The sequence below is a fragment of the Drosophila elegans genome, unplaced genomic scaffold (assembly GCF_018152505.1).
Source record: "Drosophila elegans isolate 14027-0461.03 unplaced genomic scaffold, ASM1815250v1 contig_476, whole genome shotgun sequence".
In the NCBI taxonomy this organism is placed as follows: Eukaryota; Metazoa; Arthropoda; class Insecta; order Diptera; family Drosophilidae; genus Drosophila; species Drosophila elegans.
The window spans coordinates 23,108,588-23,132,771 of NW_024545863.1; the positions used below are offsets into that span (position 1 = coordinate 23,108,588).

The 24,184-nt window shown below is 37.5% G+C and overlaps 1 protein-coding gene across 4 annotated transcripts in view; it reads left to right on the top strand.

The window, feature by feature from the left end:
- Nucleotides 1–24,184, top strand: part of LOC108136762 (protein tincar) — a 64,483-nt gene that overhangs the window by 12,427 nt on the left and 27,872 nt on the right. For all 4 annotated transcript variants that reach the window (XM_041709191.1, XM_041709192.1, XM_017258120.2 and 1 more), the window contains one exon: nucleotides 11,861–11,945. The gene's annotated coding sequence lies outside the window, so the exon portion shown is untranslated. The remainder of the gene's footprint in view (nucleotides 1–11,860; nucleotides 11,946–24,184) is intronic.

Below are 24,184 nucleotides of genomic sequence, written 5' to 3' on the forward strand. Positions count from 1 at the left end.
ACGCGAAAATAACAAAAAATGTGTGTCGCTGTTAATATAGCAGAAGTTCTTGAAATTTTCATCGCAAATTGCCATTTAAAATGCAATCACATTAACCCCAGACTTCCTTTGATCAATTGAGCCAATTGCGGAATGCTTAATTGTTGGTGCTTAATGCGTTTTTTCCCCATTTTAATTTGTTGAGTCTGCTGCTGGAAAAAAATATTTATTTGGGTACCATTCGTAATTAATTTTAAATAAAACAAGGGTAATTAATTTTATAAAAAAATTTTTAAGTTTAATTGATTGTTGTGTGTTTCATGGCGGGGACCTCTTGTTTAAGAACCTTATTTAAAATCCAATAATACCCAGAAAATGCATTTAATTATTCATGCAAGCTTTATATCGACGTTGAACTACCTAGCTTGTATCATAAATTAATTATTTCTCGTAATGTATAAATGTGTGACTTAAAATTTGTTTTTTGATAAATTAAACTTTGCGACCTCATCCAAATCTAAACCTTGTTGCTTAGTGTAAGCACAACCGCCAAAAATTATAAAGGAAACAAGTTTTATCTTCCTGTTTCGGCTGCATCTGAAATCTAACAGCTGCCTTTAAACGCAGATGAAACCTCCAACTGCCTGGATGACTGACCATTAATTTGAACAAAGCTAATGCCGAAAATTATATGGCCAACGGTATCCGCCAAAAAATTTGGGTTACCCTCGAAAAGCAAGCAAACAAAAAAAACGGGTTTGTAAACGACTGGTTCGCGAAATAAGTCCCGCTCCCTTGGCTCCAAAATCGGTAAAAGACCAACAACAACAGATGTCGGCGATCGCGATCGAGTAACCTGAGATCGGGGGCCGCTTCGCTATTGCCTGCTATATGCTGTCTCCTTTGATTTGAGCTGTGGCAGGTGCAAAAATCCAAGTCTGATCATGGCTTTAGGGTCTCTGTTCTCAGCACTGAACGAAATAACGTCAATGAAAAATCCAAAAAGGTTCAAGACTTTGGTGATAAATTTGAAAATTCAATGCATAAGACTGAAGCAAGAGTACCATACATATGTAGTATTAGTAATCTTTGATTTATACGATTCATGTTACCATTTTTGATTATTTATTACTTTTTACAAAACATTTAAAATGAAATTTTCAATAGAGTGTGTCTTACGTTTCGTAACAAAGAACTTAATTGTATAGAAATACCTAAAAATTTAAATTCATAGTAATATGATCATTCTCTGACATTTTTAGTAGAGAATTAGCCCACAATATATTCTTCAGTGCACATATATCTGTTCCAGTCCCTGGTTTTCTGTCCGTTGCCTTAACTGATTTCCTTTGCATTGGCACACCTGCTGTCCTTTCCTTGTTTGCGATCTCCCCACGAACGTACGTTTATATCTCGCTATCTTCTCTTTACACTCCGACTCAGTCAGGTAGGCTGACGTGATCCTTTGTGGCCATAATGGCCTTTTCGCAATTTGTTTGCTTTGGTTGTTGGGCTCTTAATCGAAAGTGCTTAAGTCTGAATCCTGCGCAGGACTACTGGAGATTACAATCTGTGGCTTAAGGAGGTCGGGTCTGGAACGACCTCTCATCATTGTCGTGTCACAATAATTGCCATAAATTATTCGACTACCTGCTACTATCTGGAAATAACCTTATAGCACTTTAACAAAATCTGAAGTCCTTGCGAATGTGATAATTTCGTTGACAGTCTTTTGTGATGTACTTCTTCTAGGTGTTAATTGAGTTATTTTATTTTGTATTTCTTATTTAAACTTTTGACTTTGTTTCTTTTAATACAGTATTAATCAAAGACTTTTTAGATATGTAAAATAACTTATATATGAATTATTTCTGAATGTATTTTTTTTGCATGCTTAATAAGAACTTTACTGCAACATTCAACATGCTTTTTTTTGCAAAATTCACTAATTTTGTATGGCTATTTTATCGTTTTCTTATTTCAGCCCTCTGCTCTTATCAACGTTTGATGAAGTGATTCCACTTGAGCTTCACTTGACCAAATAAAATTTCCTTCATTAAAATGAATGAACACCGAAAACTAAACTTGAAATTGCTCGTCCTCAAGGGGAAAGACCAACTGAAGAGGGAGGAAGGAGGCTTAGCTATCTCTGAGTACATCTCATCCGAGTTCAACTCGAAGTTTCAGTTTGTCGTGCCGTTGTCGTTCAGATTTACGAAAATTACGACTCTGTGCACGGGGTACTTCAACTTGAACTGTCGCTGTTGGTTGGTGTTTCCTGAACAGACTTTCTCCACCCACCTACAACCCCCCATCAACCCTCTTTGCTCCTCTCGTCTCCCCAAATCCCAACTGCATTTGCCAGTGTTATTCCAACGCCACTCGCCGTCGCATTGTTTGACAGTTCTATCTCTTCTATTGGCCGTTCCTCCTCTATTTCCCTTTTATCTAACTCCCCTCAAAACAGACACGATAAAAAAACTTTATTTTCCGACTGTACACACAGAAATTGGTGAGAGAAACAAACCAAAACCAAACTAAACTAAAAATCGATAAGAATAACAGGCGCAAGAATATCAAGGGAATCTCTGGCTCAACGTAGTTTAAAGCATTTTCGTAAATTTTATTGTATCGGTAGAAATAAAAGATTTAAAAATATTTAACGAAAGTTTTTCGCAAAAATTTTTAATTAATTAATTAATTAAATTAATTTTTTATTGCTGAAATCAAATTTTTTCTTGCAGAAAATAAAAAATTTCCTTATCCAAATCTCTTATGGTACAGTCTATTTATTAATCACTTCTATTTATCAGTGATTAGGTACACCCAACAATTTAAAAAGGGTGAAAACTTAAAAAATGTACTATCTTTTGTATAACATATAAAACTTGTACTAAAATACTTTTTAAAATCAGACTACATGTCAGCTAAAATTAAAAATTAAGTTCAAGCTATTTGGTATTTAATAACCATTGACCATCATTGTTATCAACGTTCGACTGCCTTTGGCAAAGTGTCGAAACTTTTTAGAGCTGGGCATGGCCCGCCATTTTGCCCATAAATTGATTGACGGGTCTGCAAAAGAGTCCTGATTCCCCTTCCCCAACCCCAACTGCCTGTCCGTTTTATATTTCAGGCATCCTCCCACGCATGTGGCTGCTGCTGCCATTCCTTCATTTAAGTTTGACAGACGCTTAAAAGTACGTGTTTAGCTGGGGTCCTTGGAGGAAAAAGGGGGAAGCCTGTCTGTCAAGGTAGGGACGTCGGAGCTGTTCGTAAAATCTTTGTTGAAAACCGCATTGAGGCTGCCAACTGTCCTCCGGAACTGACTCATCTGCCTGCAGAAGCAGTTCCTGCATACATACCTATCACTTGAGGAAATATCACTTTCAGTGGCCAGGCCATAAAACACAAAAACCCCTCCGAAAAGTGGGAGCCTAAAGTGGAGCCAGTGTGCCACTTGAATTGCCTCGAGTGCAAATGAGAAAAGACGGACGAGTGGCCGGAGATCCTGGGGTCGTCGTAGTTGGAGTGTCCTGTGTCCTCTGCTGTCCCTGGATATTTATCATTTTGCACTCTCGACTCGAGTGACAATCGAGTGGAAAGCCAAAGACACACGCAGAGAGATGAGCCGATGGCCAAAAGAAAATATTGAAAAATGACTCGAAAATGGCCCCCGGTTTTTAGTCTCCGATTATATGGTTTTTGGTGTCTGATGATGTCGAATCGAATGCCAGTTTTCAGTTTAGCCAATTATAAATTGCTTTTTTTTCTACTGCTGCATATGATCGATGTTGATGTTTAAGAAATACATTTATTTCATATTCTTTATTGACAATGATAAAATAATAGAAAAGTACTAGGGTAGACTTTCATTATGTGCCCGAATGCTTTAGTTTTTCTGCTGACTTGACCCCATTGCAAGTTGTATCATTATCTGAAAATATGTCTCTATTTATTAGAACGTGTGTATTTGTAATAGTATGCGAGTGTGCCCATGCTATCTATGTGTGTCAGTTAGTGAACTTTTGGGCTCCCCCGCACCTCAGTGTTTTTCCAGCAGTGTGATATTTACTTTTACGCCCCACTCCCAGTATTTTGTGACTCTGTTTGATGACGAAGTCGTGGGGCCGTTGGTTTTATCTCTGCTTACTTTGCCACCTCACGGGTGGGTCTTTCTGATTCTCCACCTCCCTTGAGTTCTCCGATTCTTCGGTTCTCCAATTCTCCTTTTTTCCTCGTCCTCCTGCTCTGGATTCTCTAATTCAGATTGCCCGAGTGGCCGTGTTGGAAGTTGCCTAAAACATTTTTGTGTTTCTGTCCGCCTGCTTTTCTCTCCCGCAGCCCGCACGCAAGTTTTTCAAATTTCAGCTCTAGTCCAGATCCTGTGGCCTCTTGAATTTCTCCCCACCAAGTGCTGCCCACATTGCCTTAGATTTGTGCTTAATTTATGTTTCTGTGCCGAGACCGTTGGTCTGTTTATCTGTCTCTTTCACTTTACCCGCTCCTTGTCTTTCCCTCTCTAACTAGTTCTGTCATCTGTGCTATATTTAGCTTTTTAAATACCCTGGGCTAATGTGGCGTGTTGAAGATAAAGCCGAGCTACCTTTAAGTGACTTGAATAGCTTTCAAAGTTTTATTATAATATATTTAATATTTAAATTTTTATGTTCTCTTTGAATATAAGTAAATATTCATAGTTGAATGCTTAAAAGCTTTTTCCTTGTTTTGTACAGCCATTGGTAAGAATAAACTATGTTAACAAAATAGTATTTTATTCTGTTTTTTTCCAATTTCGAACAAACTTTTTCCTTATACAAGTATTAATAGTTTGGATAACATTTTGTAAGCCTTAGGGTGTTTGAACTTCGGTATATTATCTCTTGCCCTCTTAGGTCTCTCTTTAAGTCTCATTTATCAGGTGTTCAGCTTCCTTTTATACCTGGCCCCCTCCAGCATAAAAATGCTGCTAAATGCTTTCCTTTCTTCTTGACGTCCTGAATTTCCATTTACTTGCAGAGCCAGCTCCATTTGTTGGGGCTTTAAATTTTCGGTTGCATGATAAAGTTGCCGATATTGCGTCACATCTTAATGAGCAAATGCAGCGAGCAGGAGCAAAAGGACATAAATGGGGACGAAGCTACTTCCGCGACCAGTGCGACGGCCGTGATTAATCTCAACACTTTCCGACCCATTAATTTCACTCGGCAAAAGGGCCCAGTCGCGGTGGTAATGGAAAGGCACAAAAACCGAGAGCTCTGAAGGGTTCTGCGAGTTGTCATGCGAGTGCTTCAATTCACATTACTTCACACTCCTTTCGGGAGGGGTTACGTGTGTCCCCCGATTTCATCAACCTGTGGGGATTAGTACCTTCCGACTCACCTTCCCCTAATGTGTGACAACTCCGCATCGACTTGATGTCCAGCCCCCTTTTGCCACGCGTAGTCTGATGATGATGGGCAGATGACGATGAGGTGTAAAGGTAACGAAACAGCAGATTGAAAGTGCTCTACCATTATAAACATTTGGTGTGTAACTCTCGGCTGGAAATTGTAATTTGTTTTGGCCAAGAAGGTGGGCTGAATTCCTGTATGAGGAATGCGTGTCATAAAATGGCTAAAATATTGCCCCAGGCTGAAACAGACATTAAATGGGGAGGGTGGGACGACCCAGCCTGGCGAGTATTGATAGGGGGAGTAGGACATTAGGACGTGACCTGGTCGGGGAGTCTCATATTCAGCCATCGCCATGGCAACACCCTAATCTATGTCCTGCCAAAGGAAATGTGTATACATTTATTTATTTTTTCTGCTTTTCCGCTATTTTATTTCCTCATTTTGGAATTCTCTATTCACCGGGTATCACTATTTTAAATGGTGGTTTGTTTGTAATACTAAATATGTTTATATTTTAAATAATTTATTCTAAATAACTTGAAATTAATGTTTTTCTTTTTGATCAAACAAGATCTAAATACTGCAAATATAGAATAGTACGCATGCTTACTATGTACAATATTTTTTTTAACCAAATATTTTAAATAATTATTAAAAACTTTTTTATTACAAATTAAAAAAAAGTATTGCTTTTCAATTTTAAACAAATTTTTTTATTTAATTTAAAACGTCTTTCTCAAAGAGACTATTCATTATAATATTAAGTCTGCAAATTTGTTTGTTTTCTTGTTATAAGTGTTTCCTAAAAAAATGCTTAGTTATTATAACAATTTCGAAGAATAAAAAGTTGAAAATGTACAAGTAGATCGAGTTTATAGATCATTTGATGCCTCGTCCTTATCAAGTTCTCCATTATTTCCTTCTACGTTTTTACCGAATTTCTTCTCCCCCGTTGTCAGGATACGAAACTACATTTGTACCTTTAATTTATTGATGTTTGAATGCGTTTGCCTAGTCACAGGGCATTCCACAGTTTAGGGGAGTGGTGAGGCGTGTTTTCGGGGGTGTGTCCTGCGTAGCAGCTGTGTGCGAAAGGTGTGTGTGTTTGATATTTGAAGGTGCCGATATGTGAGGGGTCACCTTTCTGGATTCAGCTTAAAGGCTCATTTGCTTAGCACCCGCACGGCCAACTAATAGAATGTCTTGACCCGAGAAAAGGGTTGCCAGCAATTTGATTTACAGGCCTGCCCTAATGGCAGGAATCGGAAGTGCCATGTGGGACTTGAATCCTGTAGCAAACATTTTTTTTTTTGGCACGTGACAGCACGAAATGCTAATGAAGTGGGAAATGAAAACCGTTTCATTTGCTTTAAGGTCTGCCGCTCAAATGTCAGGTGCGGATAGTAATAGTGGATAGAGAAATCTCTTTTGGCAAATCGGTTGTGAGAGATTTTCAAGTCTTCTGGCTCTTGTAAGCCGTCATTCCAACGGCCATAAATTATAAGCGACGAAGGATTTAGTGTGCTCGTTAACTTTGATGGCAAAATCCCTGCATCAGCATTGTCCGCATGTGCTGCAACTTATTTACATGCCACACAAGAATTCGCTTTCCACTATATATCTAGCTATTGTCTGACAGATTCCCCAATCTGTGCTACCGAAAACTTAATGCCACGCGCCAGACAACAAAGAAAAACCGTTCCGAAAAAATGAGGAAACCCTGCAAGAAAACGCAAAATTTATCATTTGCTGAAATGAGTTCGGAAAGAAATCTTGTAAATATTTTATTTAAAGGTCCATGCAATTTTCAATGGTAATCAAAATCATTCATTCACATTTTCCAGCTTTATCAGAACTGCTCCAACTTTTGTCTCACAATTCCATCTTTCAATTGTATAATTCTCCAATAAAATGTAGAACTCACACGACGCATAAAAGAAGCGGCGACTAAAACTTTGCAGCTTTGGCAATAAAAAAGTTTAAAGTCCTTGTGCACCATTAACCAGACTGAAACAAAGAAGAGTCGGCACTTACTCCTGGAAAAGACCAAGTTGAGTCACCCGGGCACCACCCATAAAGTCTGGAGTTTGCCACACAGCCAAATGTTTGCGTAAATTTCCCTGCAACAATTTTGCCATTGGCCAAAAGGAGGATTCATTTTTTGGGTTGGTGGTGGTGATGGTGACACATTGCTTTAATATCTAGAAAGTGGCTGCATCTAATCGGTGCTTGTTGACTTTTCCTTTGTTTTTTTTTGTTTGACTGCTGTGTGAATTTTTTTCATTTTTCAATGCCAAAGAACAAAGAAACGAAGGACACTTTTTTTGTTTCTCATTCTTGTTTTTAGTTCTTTGCGCTCAGCAATCATATTGGGATCAGCATTGTAAATTGCTCAACTCGAGTCTCATATTTCTTTATTTCTCTGGCTGATTTTGATAAATGGGGTAAGGGAAGATGAAAAATCTCCCTAGGCAGAGCTTGTAGCATTGATTGCCCCTTGCCTCGGCGAAAGTTAAACATTATTTCCTTATTTATTTCCCTCAACTTTGCAGACTCCCCAGAACCCTTTTTCACGCATTTCCTTTCGCTTTCCTGGTTTTTGTTGCCCGAAAACATAAATTTGCTTTGTCGCAGCTTCCGTCTGGTCATGTTTTATTTTTTGTCGGGTTTTTCCTCTTTATTTTTTCGTGCCCCGTGTTGAACAGTTTGACAAGCCCTGAACATTGGTAAACTTTTTCGCCAACCCTCTTGGCTGCTTTTGCAAATGAGATTTCGTTCAGTTTGCTGTGATAAATTGTTGATGGCCCTGAATGCGCTTACATGGATGGTGTGGGTGGGAATTTGCTAGGGGTGATGAGAGGTTAGATTCCGAGTTTTGGGGGTATGACTTTGGGTGGCATTTGGCATTTCGCTAGTCGAGAAATTTTTCGGTTAAGCTGTGTGCGGAATTCCCTTGACTTTTTTTCCTAGAAGTTATCCCTCGCCCTCTTTAGGTTTCCTTTTAATCCAATTCAATGAACCTAATATGGAAATGATTCTTTGGAATTTCCTGAGGTAAGGGATCAAATGACCTCCGATGGAAGGGAGAAAAATTGACGGTTTTTACAATTTAAGTCAGTATTTCCTCGAATTGAATAATAAAGATAAACAAGTTTTAAACCTACTTCTTTAACTAGCGGAATCCATCAACCTGATTCAATTGTAGGATAATTATTCAAGGAAACACAAAATGAAATGCTGAAACTCTAACGAAATATGCAAATTATTAATCAGCTGAGGGCCGGGGGATAAGAGTTTTCAGTGGTCAGTCAGTGGAAGTAATTGTTGAAATTATGCGCTTATATTTTGCACGACCAACAACAATAATGGCGAATGTTGAACTCATTTCGCAATTAACTAAGCCAAAACCGAAATCCAATTAAAAGGTTAACGCCACAAAGGCAAAACCCATTGAAGAGTGTTTGGGTAAAAGGAGTAAAAGTGTTATAACACTGCACGAAAATCGGTATTCTTAATAATTTTTTGGGTTGTGTCAATCAGACATATATTCTCTTAATAGAATAATTATCCTGCATGAGAAGGAACATATCTGGGATTTTCGTTTTTATTATAAAACTCATTCACAACATAAAACTCTGTTTTTGTATAATTTTACATCTATATAATTTGGAGACATGTTCCCAATTCTTCTCTGTGTGATAACTTGAAGTACTTCATTTTTTCGCCCCGGCGCCTTGGTCAAGTTGAAGGCTTCCGGTTAGCTGCAGTCGAGGCCACAAGGAAGAAGCAAGCAGCGAGTTTAGCATATTATAAATAACATCCAAACACGCAAGCCGTTTGGCCAGGTGAAAACTGGGGAAAGGAACTGGAAACGGAAAGCCCCGAACGAGTTAACGAAGCCATTGGCCGTAGTGTTGCGTGCCCAAAACTCTTTTAGCTGAAAGACCAAACTGAACCGAAAGAGAAACTTTACAGCTGCAGGGCGAAGAACAGGAACTACGGGAGCCGTAAGGAACTTTGATTAAGTTTTCCATCGACTTAAAGTTTCTGACTGCGAGGCGGCGAAATTAACTAACCCGGAATAGAGAGAAGCTCACTAGAAAGAAAGAGAAAGATATAGATGGGGAAAAAGGACGTGCTTGGGTTCTCTATGAACAAGAACCCGGATAAGTATGCTATAGAGATTTTAGCTGGCACGTAAACACATTAAGATGAGTGCGAGAGAGACAGCAAAGTAGCGCGTGAGAGAGTGAGAGGGCGATTGGATAGACCCTCCCTCCTTTATGATTATTGTCTTAAAATTAATCAATGTGCGTGCCTGAATTGGCCAAACTTTTTGGCTGGCATCCTAATAGATTTTGAGGCCTCCCCCTACTGCCATCGCTTTGTGTTTGTGTTTTGTATTTAATTGATATCCAAAATTCATGCGGGAACAGTAAATATTCACTAAGGGAGCTATAGAACACAAATATTAACATTTAAAAATTACAATGGCGTGTCTCATATAAAATATGTAGAAGAAAATTCGTTTTTAGATTGAAAGCAACATTTAAATAACCAGCTTTAATATTTAAAATAAAAATACTTTTAAATAGTAGACTATAAATTGTCCTCTATATTTTGATTAACTTGTGCAGACATTTTCTAACTAGAATAGACTTTAATTTCATCTCCAAAAGTCTGCCTTTCTTTTGTAAACCAAGGCTAGGTTTTTAGCTGTACAAGTTTACTCAGGAAATCCAAGCACCAACATCGTCATAAGCTGTAGGTCAGTCTTTAATACTTTCGTGGGAGATTTATTAAATTAAAGGCAATATTTATTATGCAGAGGACAACGCCTGTCCCAGGATTTGCCTTCGAAGCGAAACAAATTGGTTTGACGTGTGGAAAGTTTTCCGGAAAAGAGAACTTTCACGTTTGCGGTGTGGTATAGGATGTGCTGGTGGTTCGAGTGAGCAAGACCTCTGACAATATTTGACAATGTTTGCGGCCGATTTGTCGTTCAAAACGCCCGACATTTTGCGGCCTGAATGCCAAAGGACACCAGCGGCAACGGTTTCGATTTAGTTTTTGATTTTCGGCAGGTCGCATCCCACTTTGCTTAACGTCAGCCAGCTGACCTTGTCTACTTTTATTTTTTGTTAACAACGATCACGGCATTGCTTACACAAAGAAAAAAAATTGGCATATTTGAAAAATATAAACATATGTAAATAGGTATAAAAACATTATTTGTATAATAATAATAATAATAATAATAATAAGAATTAAAATTTATTGTTTATTAAACAATTGAAGTTTATTGATTGACATAATTACAGTGTTTAATTCACCATTGAATAAATAAATTTAGTTACTGTCTTTTATAATATTTCAGATTGCATTAAGACACCTTTAAATTTATTTAATTAACGCCAACAAAATGGTTCTACATAAATTAAAAAACCAAATACAAAAAATTATCTTAATAATAACTATAATTTTTGTTGAAACAATACTAACCAATTGCATTTTAATAATTTTAAATAAACGCTCACAATATACATATGATATTAATTATTTAACAAACTCTGTTTGTTCATGTCTTTGTCATTTTTATTGTTTTTACAAAATGTAAAAAATAATAACGATACGTTTTTTTTTGTGCACCCTTTTCCGGTTTTTTTCCTTCGTCAAGTGTCAACCACGGTTTTATGTATTTTTAAAATATCAAAAAACAGCCAAGGAAAAAATGGAAATAAAATTTGCGAAGAGTGGAAGCACATTTCTCAACTGTCATCAGTTTAAGCTGATGAAATTGCTGACAGACACCATCGCCCCTCTCTTGTCCGTGCCCGTTATTCGTGCTTGGGTCATTTGCCATCATCGTCGATAATACGACATAAGTATACTCGAAGTAATGTTCCTTTACCGAAGTTCTTCCCTTTTCATCTCGGGACCCCGCTGTGGCTTCGCTGATTTTATAATGTCTTCTGGTTGTTTTTCTATTTTTTGATTTAGTTCCTGAATTGTTTCGTCCTTTCTCCCCGGTTTTTGTCTGCGAATTAGCTGGAGATTTTTATTTGTATTATTAAATTACTCTCTGTTTGGTGTTTATATTGGCTCTACTGACTCGATAAAGTTAATAAACATAGAAAATGGTGTTGCTAAATAGCAACCTTGGCCTTGGTTTTTTGCGAAAAGCAAAGTATGACCAGAATAAAAGTATATACAGTGGAACTTATAGTGATTTCTCAGCTATTTTTTTATTTAAACAATTTTAACACATTTTAAGAAGATATATATTTATTAACCCAAGGCTTAATAGTTCCCTTCGTAACTAAGCCACAGGCTCAATAAATGTAGCCTATCAGCCAGGACATTTATTAAAGGGACGGCTTTTTGGCTTTATTGCTTAACCGTGCATTTGATTTATTGATTTCGTGTGGCCGTCATAAATCAATTTATTTATATTTCCATTTCGGTTGCTTTATTTTTTTTTGCAGCATCGACCATAACCAATTGGAGTCAACCAAACGGAACCTACTTTGAGGCAAAAATGCGTTACGGTTCCGCCAATTTATATCGATGGTAAGCTCATATTTATTTCTGAAAAAATTTTTTGTAATGCTTTTTCTATATATTCCAATTTTGAATGCAATTTCGTTGTCCATAAACTCAATTAAGTCTTTACGGTGTATACAAATTTCGAAATATGCAGTTTAATGAAATTTATTGAAGGTTTATTTGATTTGTTTGCATACATTTAAGAGAATGTATATTATTGAACTTTTACGTTATTTCGATGCATTTAAAAGAGTGAAATAACTGGTTGGATCGTAACAAATTAAATAGTCATATTATAGTGTATTGTACTGTACAAAATGTAAGTTCCAAATTTGGTTACTCAAACCAATCATTATTTTATTTAATAAACAAGACCTATACAAGTTTATTTAAACATGTACTTGTGTTGTAAAGAGCGCTTTTTAATCGATAAAGAGCAACACAACTTGCCCAATCCAGCACATTTTTTTCCTTAGTCAATCGCTTGTTTTTTTTGTTTTTTTTTTTTGTAATACTCAAGCTTGCTCTATTTTTAATACAGTTTCTTGAACTTTTCCCGTGGAATTTGTATTACTAATGCGAACGGTGAACAAAGATGAGTTGGGGAAAAGCGTAGAGAAAAAATACTAATGGTAAGCCAATGAGTCGAATGATTCGGGCAATTCCAATTCCAAAGGAGCAAAACTGCTCGCTTTCCTCGGCAGCTGGCCCAGATATCCTTCGGTTTGAGGCGAAAAGATGTCCGTAATAATTCACTTCTGGCCAGAGGGAACCAGGAAAAAAGGATTAAATATGCAGCACAAGTCGAGACCAGGAAAACTCTTAGTCACACGGAAAGAGCACGAGAAAACAGCAGCTGAAAAGTTTAGTTTAAGTGTAAGAGCAACAACAACATCGACGACGACAGCCAGAAGAACTTGGCTTAAATGCGCTCATGTGCAAAAATGCCATTGTTTTGGATTTGGTCGTAAACAAAGCGGTGAAGTGAAGACAAAAAATTCCCTTTTCCCAAGACCAAAGAAAAACCAGGCGAAAAAAAGGGAGGTACGGAAAAGGTTTGAACATTTTCCACTCCCCGTTCAAGTTGTGGGAAAAATGAAAACGGAAGCCTCTGACTAGTACTGCAAATAAGTGTAAAAGGTTGGTCAAACTTTGAGACTTGGTTAATTCCCTGGAAGAAGCTTCTTAAAGTATTAGAAAAGTGTCTTTCATAGAATTGAAAAGTCACTAAATTGCTGACCATTTTATTATAAGAAAATTACCTATTCAATTTGTACGGTTTTTTATTTTTAATTTATAGAAAACTCTTAGGAACCCATTACAGAAAGTTTTAGAAAAGTATTTAAATATTTTTTGGTGACTTAAAATTCTAAGAACTATTTTACAAATTTCGTTCTAATTTTTTGTTTTTGAAACACCTATAAATTCAAATTTTCCCAAAAAGTTGAGAATGTGTTTTTTTTATGTTTTTTAAAAGGGTATGAACAAGTAACAATAGAAACAGCAACTGCAACAATGCCAGTTCAACACTGGAAAACTCTTTCTTACACACTCTCACACACAGATAGACTTTCAAACAGGAAAGGAGTTAAGGTATGGGTGTGAGCCAAGAATTCTAGATCCCTTTTAGTTCCATTTCTACTTGAGGAGTGGGTGAAAAGTGCTATTGGGTTTTTGGGTTCTTCCTTTTGCTTTTGCTTTCAACGTGCGTAGTTTTCAAAAGTGAAAAACGGGAAAATGGGACTGTGGGGCGGCAGACTGTGCCACAAATGGCGTCACATGCTAAAAACCCAAATAGCAACGGCAGCTACCACAACAACAAGAACAACATTGTTGAAAATGTTTGCTTGCAATCTCACTGCAAAAACTTTTGAAATGATACAAAAAAAGAGCTAGACGACGTGGGCGGAGGAGATGAAGATCTCTAGAGTGACTACAAGTCATAAAGTACACAACACAACAGGACAAACACGGAAAGGACAATACTCAGACATCCAAGTTCTTCTCGTACAGTCGACTTCACAAAACGTCCCCCAAAAATGTTCGTGTCTCGTTGCTCGTTGTTCGTTTCTCGGTTCTAGTTTTATGGTTAAATTGCAGTCACATTCTTGGCATATGTCACCACGCCATATGCAATTACAGGACTGTAGGCAAGCAGTTACATTGAAAACATTTTAACCAAAATTTAATTTATTCCCTATCCCTTCCCAAAACACAAAAAAGACGAACAAAGCCGTCCATTAATAATTCTGAATGGCCACCAACAAATTGACCATCCAAAGAGAGCCCTCTTCCTGCCCATGTGAGCTTTTCCAGAAGTGGCAGAAAACAGCAACAGTTCCGTAAAAATGGCTTATAAATTATTATGGCACAAAAGAAGTAAAAGTATTTGTTCGCTCACTTTCGCAGCGAAGCCGAGTTTATAAATTGCCCATAAAAACCAGAAGCGGAAAGAAAATTAGGTGGTTTGGGGGACCGACAAAAAAAACTTTGCGACAAAAAAAGCTGCACTAAAATATGGGGCAGACTCGCCGGTTGCCCATTTAAATTTTGGGGATTATGGAAAATGTTTTTAAACCGTGAATTTATGGTGTGTTCTCATGAGTCATTTATTAAACAAATTTAAATAAATAATTCATATATTTCTTATTTTATAAAGCTAAATAGGTCACTTCGTTATTCCCATTGATGCTGTATGAGTTAGTCGCCCGATTTCAACAAAATGATTACAGTAATTCAGAAATATTTAACCATTACTATATCTTAAGAACATTAAAAAAAAGCGAATTTATAATTTGTTCTTTAATATTCCGATTGTTCATATTAGCTCTCATATGATTTTTTCGACTTATATACTACCTACATTAGAAAGACAACATTTGGGTTAGTTTAACATAATGTGTAATAAAGGTAGGTAGCTTTAAAACTGAGAGACTAAGACAGGTTTGCGTGGAAGCGGACAGATGGTCATTTAAAAAATGCTGAATATCTCCTTTGTCGCAACTACCCTAAAATCTGTTATTAAGTGGGCATTCAACAATGTTGTAAAAGCTTAAGCCAACAAATGGTTGGTCAGTTTATTTGTATAAAATAGATTCTGTCTAAATATTTATGCTTTTAGTTTGGAGTTCACTTCGTAAACCGCTGGTATTTTCCCTTTTTCTACTCCGTTTGCCATTTGTTTGGCTTTCATTTTGGCAAATTGATTTGTCCATTTAGATGAAATCATACTGTGTACATTCCGCATGGATTCTTTGTTTATATAGATGGTTACAATAACAGTTCCATTTAGTTGATTAATTGTCAATCAGCAAGGATATTTGCTTTTCGCTGTCTTTTAACCATGCCGCAAGGCATTGCCTGCGGTCTGATTTAAAAATATACCGCTTTTGTTTTTCTTCGTCTCACTTCTTGTCTCTCCTTCATCTGGTTTCCCTTCGTCATGTGGCAGCTGCCTTCGCATTGCAAATAAATATTTTATGGCATTTTGGATGCGCTACCGCCGTCCCGCTTCATCCAGGTTACAAATTCAATATGGCCGCCGCCATTTTGGTATTCACTATTTCGCCATTTTTACCATTCCGCCATATTTCATTTCCGCTCGCTCCTTCCACGTGTTTGTTGTTTTGGCTCCTATTGCCTTTGTTTGCTTGCTGCTGCCATGGGGCATTTTGTGAAAAGTCAATTATTTATGCATGTCACGTTATTTTTCGGCAAAAGAGCACAAAAAAAAAGGAAAGAAAGAAAAGAAATCCCACCGAACCAAACCAAACAATCATGATTTGGGTAGCACAGAAACAAATGGCAAAAAAAAATGAAGAAATTTGCGCTAAAATGGCCAAAAATTCAAATGTCACCGCCAGCAGCAACCGCATTTCCCCCTTTCTAATTTAACCCCCAATTTTTCCACCTCTCTCTCAACATTTCTTCCTAGCCTTTCCACCATCAACATTTCCACATTTGTTAGGTGGCAAGCTGATTATTAAATTTGACTTCTATGTGTGTGTCCTTGTGTGTTTTTTTTTGTTTTTGGCTGTGTGTTTTGGAAAGAAGGAGCGAAAACAGAAAGAGGCACACTGGTAGCGGCAGCAGGATCATGACAACACATGCCGTTGAAGGCAATTGAATTGTAATTTAATAGAATGAAATTTCTTCATATGTCGGTGATTTTATTTTTCATTTTTTTGTCAGCACAATGTAGGTACATATAAGTACGTATGAAAAGAATATTAAAGTAAAGAATTGAAAAAAATTAACATAATTGAGTTATTTAAAACCAATTATTTTTTATTTTAATATATTTAACAATTTTTTTAATCATTATCATTTTAAATATTACTTGTAATAATTTTTTTAAATGTTCTCCCAAAATTGTAACAATAACGCAAGTAAAATGTGTATTATCAAAAATCCTTTCATATTTCTGTGGTTCTTGATGTCACAAATTTGCCCCAAAAGTATGGCAGACAAAACATATTGAAAGCAACTCAGGAATAAGATAGGAAAACTTTTTGCAGATTCTTAAGCCAGCCATTTAACAATCTATCCATCAATCACGGTAGGCCGTCATATTAAAACTTGACAGCCACCAGATTGGACATAAAATATATATTTGCTTCTCTGTTGCTTTAAACATAGCCTAAATAGATTAAAAGCAAGCTCGTGTGTTGGCAGCAGTCAAACAGTCAAAAGGAAATATAATCAATTCAATTAAATTTAATTTAAGTTTAATAGAGAACACAAAGCAAAAAGCGGCTGTAAAAAGATGAAGTGAAAACAAAGACCAGAATTCAACGCGAACTGTGCTCAGTGGGGCGTTAAATTGAATTGTTGTCACCACAATTTACACAGCCACGCCCTTGTTTCCTCCATTATTCTTATTCACTTTTTGTCAGTTTTTGTTGTTGCGGTTTTTTGTGCATTATCGGACTTCTTTTCTTCTGTCATATTATTACATTATTTGCCATTTGCTTTAGACCAGCCGGCACACAAGTTTGTTCTTCGCTTCTTCCCTTAACTTCCCGTCATCCGCCGTTTTCCCGAGTCGCTCCCATTGTCCCCGGCCACGGGGCGTATGCGTATTGTAATCAAGTCATAAATTAGCCCGACTGCGAATTGGTCTAAAGCGTTGCCAGGCATTTTCCTGTCCCATAAGCAGCTGTAAACTGCTTTTCAGGCCGCACGTGCCAACCAACCAACCAGCCAGAGAGGGCCATTCAGACACATAAAGATTTATCTTCTGGGTGGGCCACTCTTTTTGCCTCGTTTTCGGTTTTCAATAAGAAAGGATTAAGTTGAGTAGGAAAACTACAAACGACAGTCGAGCTTGCCGCCTCCTTCGCAACCCATGAAAGCCAATAAAAAGCAAAGATCGCATATCTACAAACCCACTTTTATAGAGGCCGGCCTTTTCAGCCCCATTTTTTAGGCGATAAGTGTTATTTTCAACTGCCAGCTGTGATTCTAAACCTCTCCCCAAGCTCCCCCTAAAAAAGCAAGAAGAAAGTTTCATGTTACTAGGAGATGTGCCTCCCCAACTTTTCGTAGCCTGCTTTTTATCCACTTTTTGCTGGAAGCTCACATTTCACCAGTGTGCGTCAATTGTGTGTGTCAATTTTCTTATCTCAACATTAAATTTGTCTGCTCGAATTTGGAAATCTTTAACTTTCGACCAAAGAAAGTTGAATGTAATAAACTTAAAAAAAAAAAAAAAACAGGGGTTAAAAGGGAATGACAGAAAGAGTCAAGCCCAGCGTCAAATAAACAAGGAAAAGATTTGAAAAATGTTCCTTCTGTTTGCTGGGAGTTTCCCTTTTTGCGTGGGCGGGGAAACAAATTATGAACAGCTTGCGCCATATGAGAGGAACGCCCACTTAACTCCCCGAAACCTAAACGATTGCGGCACTTGACTTTGCCACCCTGCTTCCTTTTTGCGTCCACTTTTTGTAGGTTCGGTATTTGTAGCTTTGGCTTCATATAATTTTCATAAGGCCAAATGGAAATTTCATTCTTCATTCTTCAAGTGGCTTTCGACCTGCAATTTAACCAACCAAATAACCAAAAGTGGCTAAAGAATCAAAGGGAATTTGAGTTGACTTTTTGCGCAATTTGATGTTGCAGCTTGAGAAGAGCATTAAAAATTATGTGACCATCAGGCTTATATTAAAATAACAAATACTTAAAGTGTGAATGAAATGAAAATAAGTGAAGATTAATTATTCTATTGATTTTTTATTATTTGCCAAATATCTTGAATGTATAAAGTTGGGAATACTACTAGCAAGTTTTTCTTCGTGCATTTTTCTCATCACGAATATTCTGAGTTTTCTTTCCATCTCGCTGTAGAACAGACTTTCAGCTTACTTTTCAATACACCTAATAATATGTAAAACTAATTTGAAGTTGCGGGAAGTCGGTCCTTTGGTGTTTTGCTCCTCCTGCTTATCCGCTCGAATTTTGTGCAAATTCATTTTAGAATTTCAATTAAACTTTGCGTCACTTTGTCGCAGAGCTTCCATCGCTGCCAGCAGCTGTCAAGGGCGCCGCCTAATGGAGCTATCCAGGCGGAGGGGTGGGAAAATGGTGGGAAAAGTCGTTGGGAAAAGGAGGGAGGGCGTCGGCAGGAGGCGGAGTTTGCCGCGTTAGCTGTCAACATTTGTTAAACACAAAATTTCAGTTTAGCATTTTACGCCTGACGCTTTGACTAACGGTTGGGAAGAAGTGCAACAGAGACAGGCAATACACAGGAATGATAGAGGAAGATATAGTAAAAAAGAGAAATATAGAGGAAGTTGCCCTAAATGAATAATGCATTTTTATCCTCAATTTGGCCAACTTCGGTTATGCTCCTTTTTTTTTGTCCGTTGTGCGCTGGCAAAAGTTTTATTTTTCCAGCCACTAACTAAGTCAGAAACTTAAGCTAACCTCCTTTGGTACTTACACCGCCACTCCACCTTTTTTCATAACTTAATTGCGACCAGCATTGGGTTTTGGTTTTCCTTGAAGAGCCGAAGAGCCGTTACTCGATTGCAATGCAAATTGTCTAGGGTTTTCTTTGTCTTTTCTCTAACATCGTTTTCTGCTCATCTTATCCTGACCTATCCGCTCCTATCTTTCTTATGGGCCAAGTTGAGTGCCAAACAACTTAATTCATTCATATGCATAAACTGCAATCAAATGGGGGAAGAAAAACAGCTTTGGCCTGCGTCTTTTGCTTGGCAAATCCTTGCTGGGTAGAAAAATATTTTCCATTTTTAATAATCGTAGCTTATGAAACGTTATAGACCTTCACTGTGTTTTTGGGTAGATAAAGATGCCGGCAAGGGACACACTCACTTGCGCAAACACACAGGGCTTAAAGCATTCTAGGAATACATTTTTGTAATTTTGTTTGTTGTTGTCAGCATTTTTTATGAGTTTTCTTCAGGCATGAACTTCCACAATTCCCAATAAGTACCAAGTCACCGCCCACCCACTCTTTCATCTTATTTTTTCTTTCGTTCTGTGCCCCCTTTTCTGCATGTTCACCCGAGTTGAAGGAGGAGTATATACACTAGTTTTGTTATTCTAATAAAGTTCTCAGCTTAGATCTGTAAAACTGGAAAACTAAAGAATAACGATATTTTAATATGTATGATTAAATTAAGTTCATTTCATTTTAAGCCCATGCATCTTTATATTTAAATTTTAAAACTTAAATTTTTCAGAAAAGTAAAAAAAAACATGTACGCTCAAAAATACTAATGATTTCTTACCTTGACTTTGATGACTTACACCGTGCAATCTTTACCATTAGGAAATGTCAGTTAAGCCAGATTTCCGATAGGCAATTTCCCTTCGTTCACTAGCCGATTTCCATTTGGAAATCGAATTTCACAGAGTGCATTGAGACTTCGTAAAGTCAGTGTGAGCCATTTTTAGTGTCCGTGTTTGAGTTGCTAAGGCGTTTCCCTGCCAAACCTCCATATTGCGCCACCCATTCCAACTTTGCAGCTCCATCCTTGCAGCGAGTTTTATGCAAATATGCGCAAATGTGTTCATTGCTTGAAAGTTTTCGCAGCCCCTTTCGGAAAGCCCCTCGTTTTCCAGCCAGCTGTCTTTGTGTGTCGGTTGTGGGTCCTGCTTGTGGCATTCTCGTGTCATAATCTCTGACAACTATCGGCATTCATGTGGCAGCCAGCTGAACTCACTCCCTCCCCTTTTCCCTTTACGCCCCCTCACAATCCTCTTTGCTAACCAAACGCACTTGGCATCTGCATCTGCATGCCATTTGATTTTCTGACTTGGACTCTGCACAATACTGGAAAAAAGTCAAAAATAAAATTCCTGATTGATGATTTCTATCATCTTAAAAGGGTTTCTTTTAGGATTGCTTAAAAACAGATTTTTAGTTTATTGTTAAAAATATACTTTCTGCTCTGCTAAATTTTTGTTAAGTATTTAAATAGAAAAAAAATATATTTATACAAACAAAAAGTTAAATCTTTACCTAATAAGTATAAAAAAATGTTTCCTAAAAAATCTTTTCATTCTTCTAATTTGATCACAGTAAATTTTGCTGCACAGCATCCAGCTGTGGTTTCATTTTTCCGCTTTTTATTTCCAACCTCGCAACAACTTTGTTGTTCTCTCAAATGTGACCACTGGCCATTTCTCATCTCTCGCAGCTCCTTCTTCGTCTGGTGCTTGGAAGCCCCCATTTCGATATTTATTCCCTCCGCCCGATGACTCCTGCGGTTTTGTTATTAAGTGAAATTAAAACCTCTGGTCTCGACTTCGGCTTCCGTCTCAATTTCACTGGCATGTGCAATTTTTAATAGCTCCCACCAGCTGTAAGGTTGGGTCAGGTTGGCTTTCAGTTCGGTAAAGTTCAAGTTTGTCCTGTCACTTGGCCGGCTGATCCTTTATTGTCCTGTGGTTTTGGCCTTTAGCATGTTTTGTCTTGTCTGTTCGCTTTGGTGCGGTTTTAATTCCTGGAGTAAAATACTTTTGGATCCAATTTCTTGACTGACGAGATCTCTGTGGCTGGACTGTGATGTTGCTTTCCTTTTGCGAATAATTGAACTTGTCATATAAATCCCCAGCATTTGCCATTGTTTTTGTGTGGTTTCCCCCCTGAATTCTGCAAATTGCTTCAATTTATTGCTAAACTGTGCAGAAATGTACTGAATCGAGTGTGGATAATTTATTCAATGGCTTATTGATGGCTTTAGTGAAAATGCTTGTAACAGATTTGGCAATTTCGCACACAATACAAAATCAATTAATTCTTGACCAAGTCACATCATTCTGTTTTCCATATGTCCAATGTGTGTTTGTATCGGCTTAACGTGCCGAAATGTGTTTATGAATCAATATTGCGCATACGCCCCGTTGAGCTGTGGTTTTTGTGCCCACAGCACGACCGTCAAACGAACATGCCAAAGTTGATTTCAATTGCAATGCAATCATTATGAGCCACGAATTTCAACAGTTTCCATCTCTGCCTTTTCCATTTCCAGCTGGAGGTAGAATTTTCCTTTTTTCCGCTTGGTTTTCCCTTCTGTTTGTTTACCACTCACATGAACAGCTCATAGCCAGTTGGTCAGTCGGTTAGCTTGGGTTACATCGCTGTTGGCATATTACTACCAAAGGAGTGAGGGAAATACTGTTGTTCTTGGCGCGCTTACCATTTTTCCTATGGGTTAATTAAAAAAACAATTTTAGCCGCTGAAATTGAAAGGAAATGATTGTCAGGAGCAGCGGCTGTGGCTCTCGGAAAAATGTTAAAGATTAAAAAGGATAGAAATAAATGGGTTACTCTTTCGCCGAGAACTACAACTATTAACAGCAAAATGAACCATTGTTATTCGTAACATAATAAATAGTTTTAGAGTGGTTAAGTCTTTACAATTAGGCACAACAATAAAAATATTAGAGAAAGTTTGCTTATAACATTTTTTAAATATTTTTAATAGAAAATCAAAGTTTTGCTAAGCATTAAAAAAAATTTAATTTTAAGACTTAAGTATTATTCGTTAGTGTTTATATTAAAGCCCTTTAAAACGCCTTTTATAAACCAAATAGTTAATGATTTTGTAAGAATTATTGAAAGAATGTTTAGAGATTTCCAAAAAATACTTCTCAAGAATGTCATTCGTAAAATGTTCTTTTCTATCATTCAAACTCTTTTCTTTGCTCTAGATGACCCATGTCAAAAAATACATTTTCTGCTCAACCTTTCGTGCAACGTTCGATGAAAGCGGCTTTCATGTTGTTTTTACTTTCTTATATTTTGTGTGCCTTTCGCCTGCTGTTTTTTTTTTTTTGCCAAGTGCGCAGTTCCAGTTTTCCTTTAACCTTTTCTCTTTCCAATTTTTTTTTTCTTTTTCTTTTTTTCTGTTCTTGTTTTGGATTTGCCACAAAAGTAGGCAACCCAGAGGAAATGTCAAAACAAAATGCCGCTTAATATGGTGTGTCCTGAGCACTCAGCCCACCTGTATAACCCAGAAGGGTGGTTTAATGGGGGTTCGGGGATGCGGAACCCATTGACGTTGTTCGTGGGATTCATCGATTTTCTTAAGCGGCAAAAGTTTTCGCTTTGAATATTTTCTGGGCCTGCCAAACTCACTCATGCAATGTGCACAACAACAAACCGCTGACTACGACGATTGCACAATAACAGGGCAACACACCCTTCCGGGTTTTTACCCTTCGAAAAATCCATTCGAATGCGATAAATTCCCCGATATTTTTACGACCCGGAACCCGGGGGCAAGTACTCCTTGGGAATGCAAGCGACAGAACGTCCGTGGGGTGGAGTGGTGGCCCAGAAAAGGGAGTCCACATCCCTCATACTTGGAACCCCTCGTTTACCACCATTTCCCGTGTAACGCAATTTAAGCGCTCTCAAAATTGGTAACATTTCAACGCGATATTTGGCTTAGCCCTTCTGCAAGTGGTGGCATGTGGCTCATTTGTTGTTGCCTTGGCTTTGGGTGGCTTGAGTTTTTGGGTGGTGGTGCAGTACAGTGTTCGAAAACGCGATAATTTACATGCAGACAATGTGCTCAGCATTCATTTGGTGCCATTTTATGCGATTCGCATTCTAATTTATAGAGTTTATTATGTTTTATTTTAATTTTATTTTCCGCTGGTAGCGATTTAATTGCAGTCATAAATTTTTCCACTCCCTCGTGTCTGTATTTGGCTGTTGTTTACTTTTATTTTGGTGATTTCTGGTTTCCCAGGGCGCTTATGACCTAGTTGCACACCAACTAACCCTATACAAAATAAAAAAAAATTGATATTAATAACAGTATTTGAGTTATGTTTGGTCGAGTTTTACATAATTTTAGTGTAGGTCCGCGTATACTACCGCGCATAATAAATCAAAATTAATTGTACCTATTTTCAGTTGAAATTTTTGTGAATTTTTCGGCTGCCCCAAAAAGTCGGCAACACATTTTAAGCTTACTCACATATTGCTAGCTGAAAAGTTAAAATTGAAAAAAATGTCATCAGACGGTGGAAAAGGAGTGGTAACACGTATTAACTCGGCACATGTGTAAATCCAATTCAAAACATGGCACGTGCAACCCTCCTTGCCCCCACCACCAAGTATAGCCAAAAACTTTTGCCAGCCAATGCAGAAAATAAATTCTTCTTCTTTTCCTTTGTCGCTGTTTGTTGGCGACTCTAGCTGAAAATACATTTAACAAGTGAGTCACGATGTTGCAGAGGGGGGATTTCGGTTGCCAGAGTAAATATGCTGCAGTTAAATAAAAAGTTCGCTCTAAGTTTATAAAATTGGTAATATGTAATAATGTTAAGACACAAGACCCCCTCCGAAAATTTTGTTATTTAATTTTTAATACGTTTTAAAAGGGTTTACATTTTCCTTTTTATTCTTATTTTTGTTTAACTTTAGTTATTTATCATAATTTGTGTTCTCAGTGTGCTCACATTTGTCACGCTTCCAGTAACAAAACCAACTGGCTCGATGCAGCAGAAGAAAGCGAGTTTCCATTGTGTTTGATTTTTAAAGAAGAAAAAAGGACGAGCGTAAATGATGCGGCGAGAAAAATGCAACTTTTTTCATTTATGCAAAATTTTGTGAAAAAGCAGAAAAGCCATCTCAATGGCAGCTTAAATAAATATATAAGAAGCATGGAAATTGCACAAAGACGAAAATTGTGAATGTTTTTCTTTGTCCAGCTCTTCAGCAGTGACCATTCGGCCATCAAAAACAAAAGGGGGAGTTCGTAACGAAGGGGGGTTGTTCA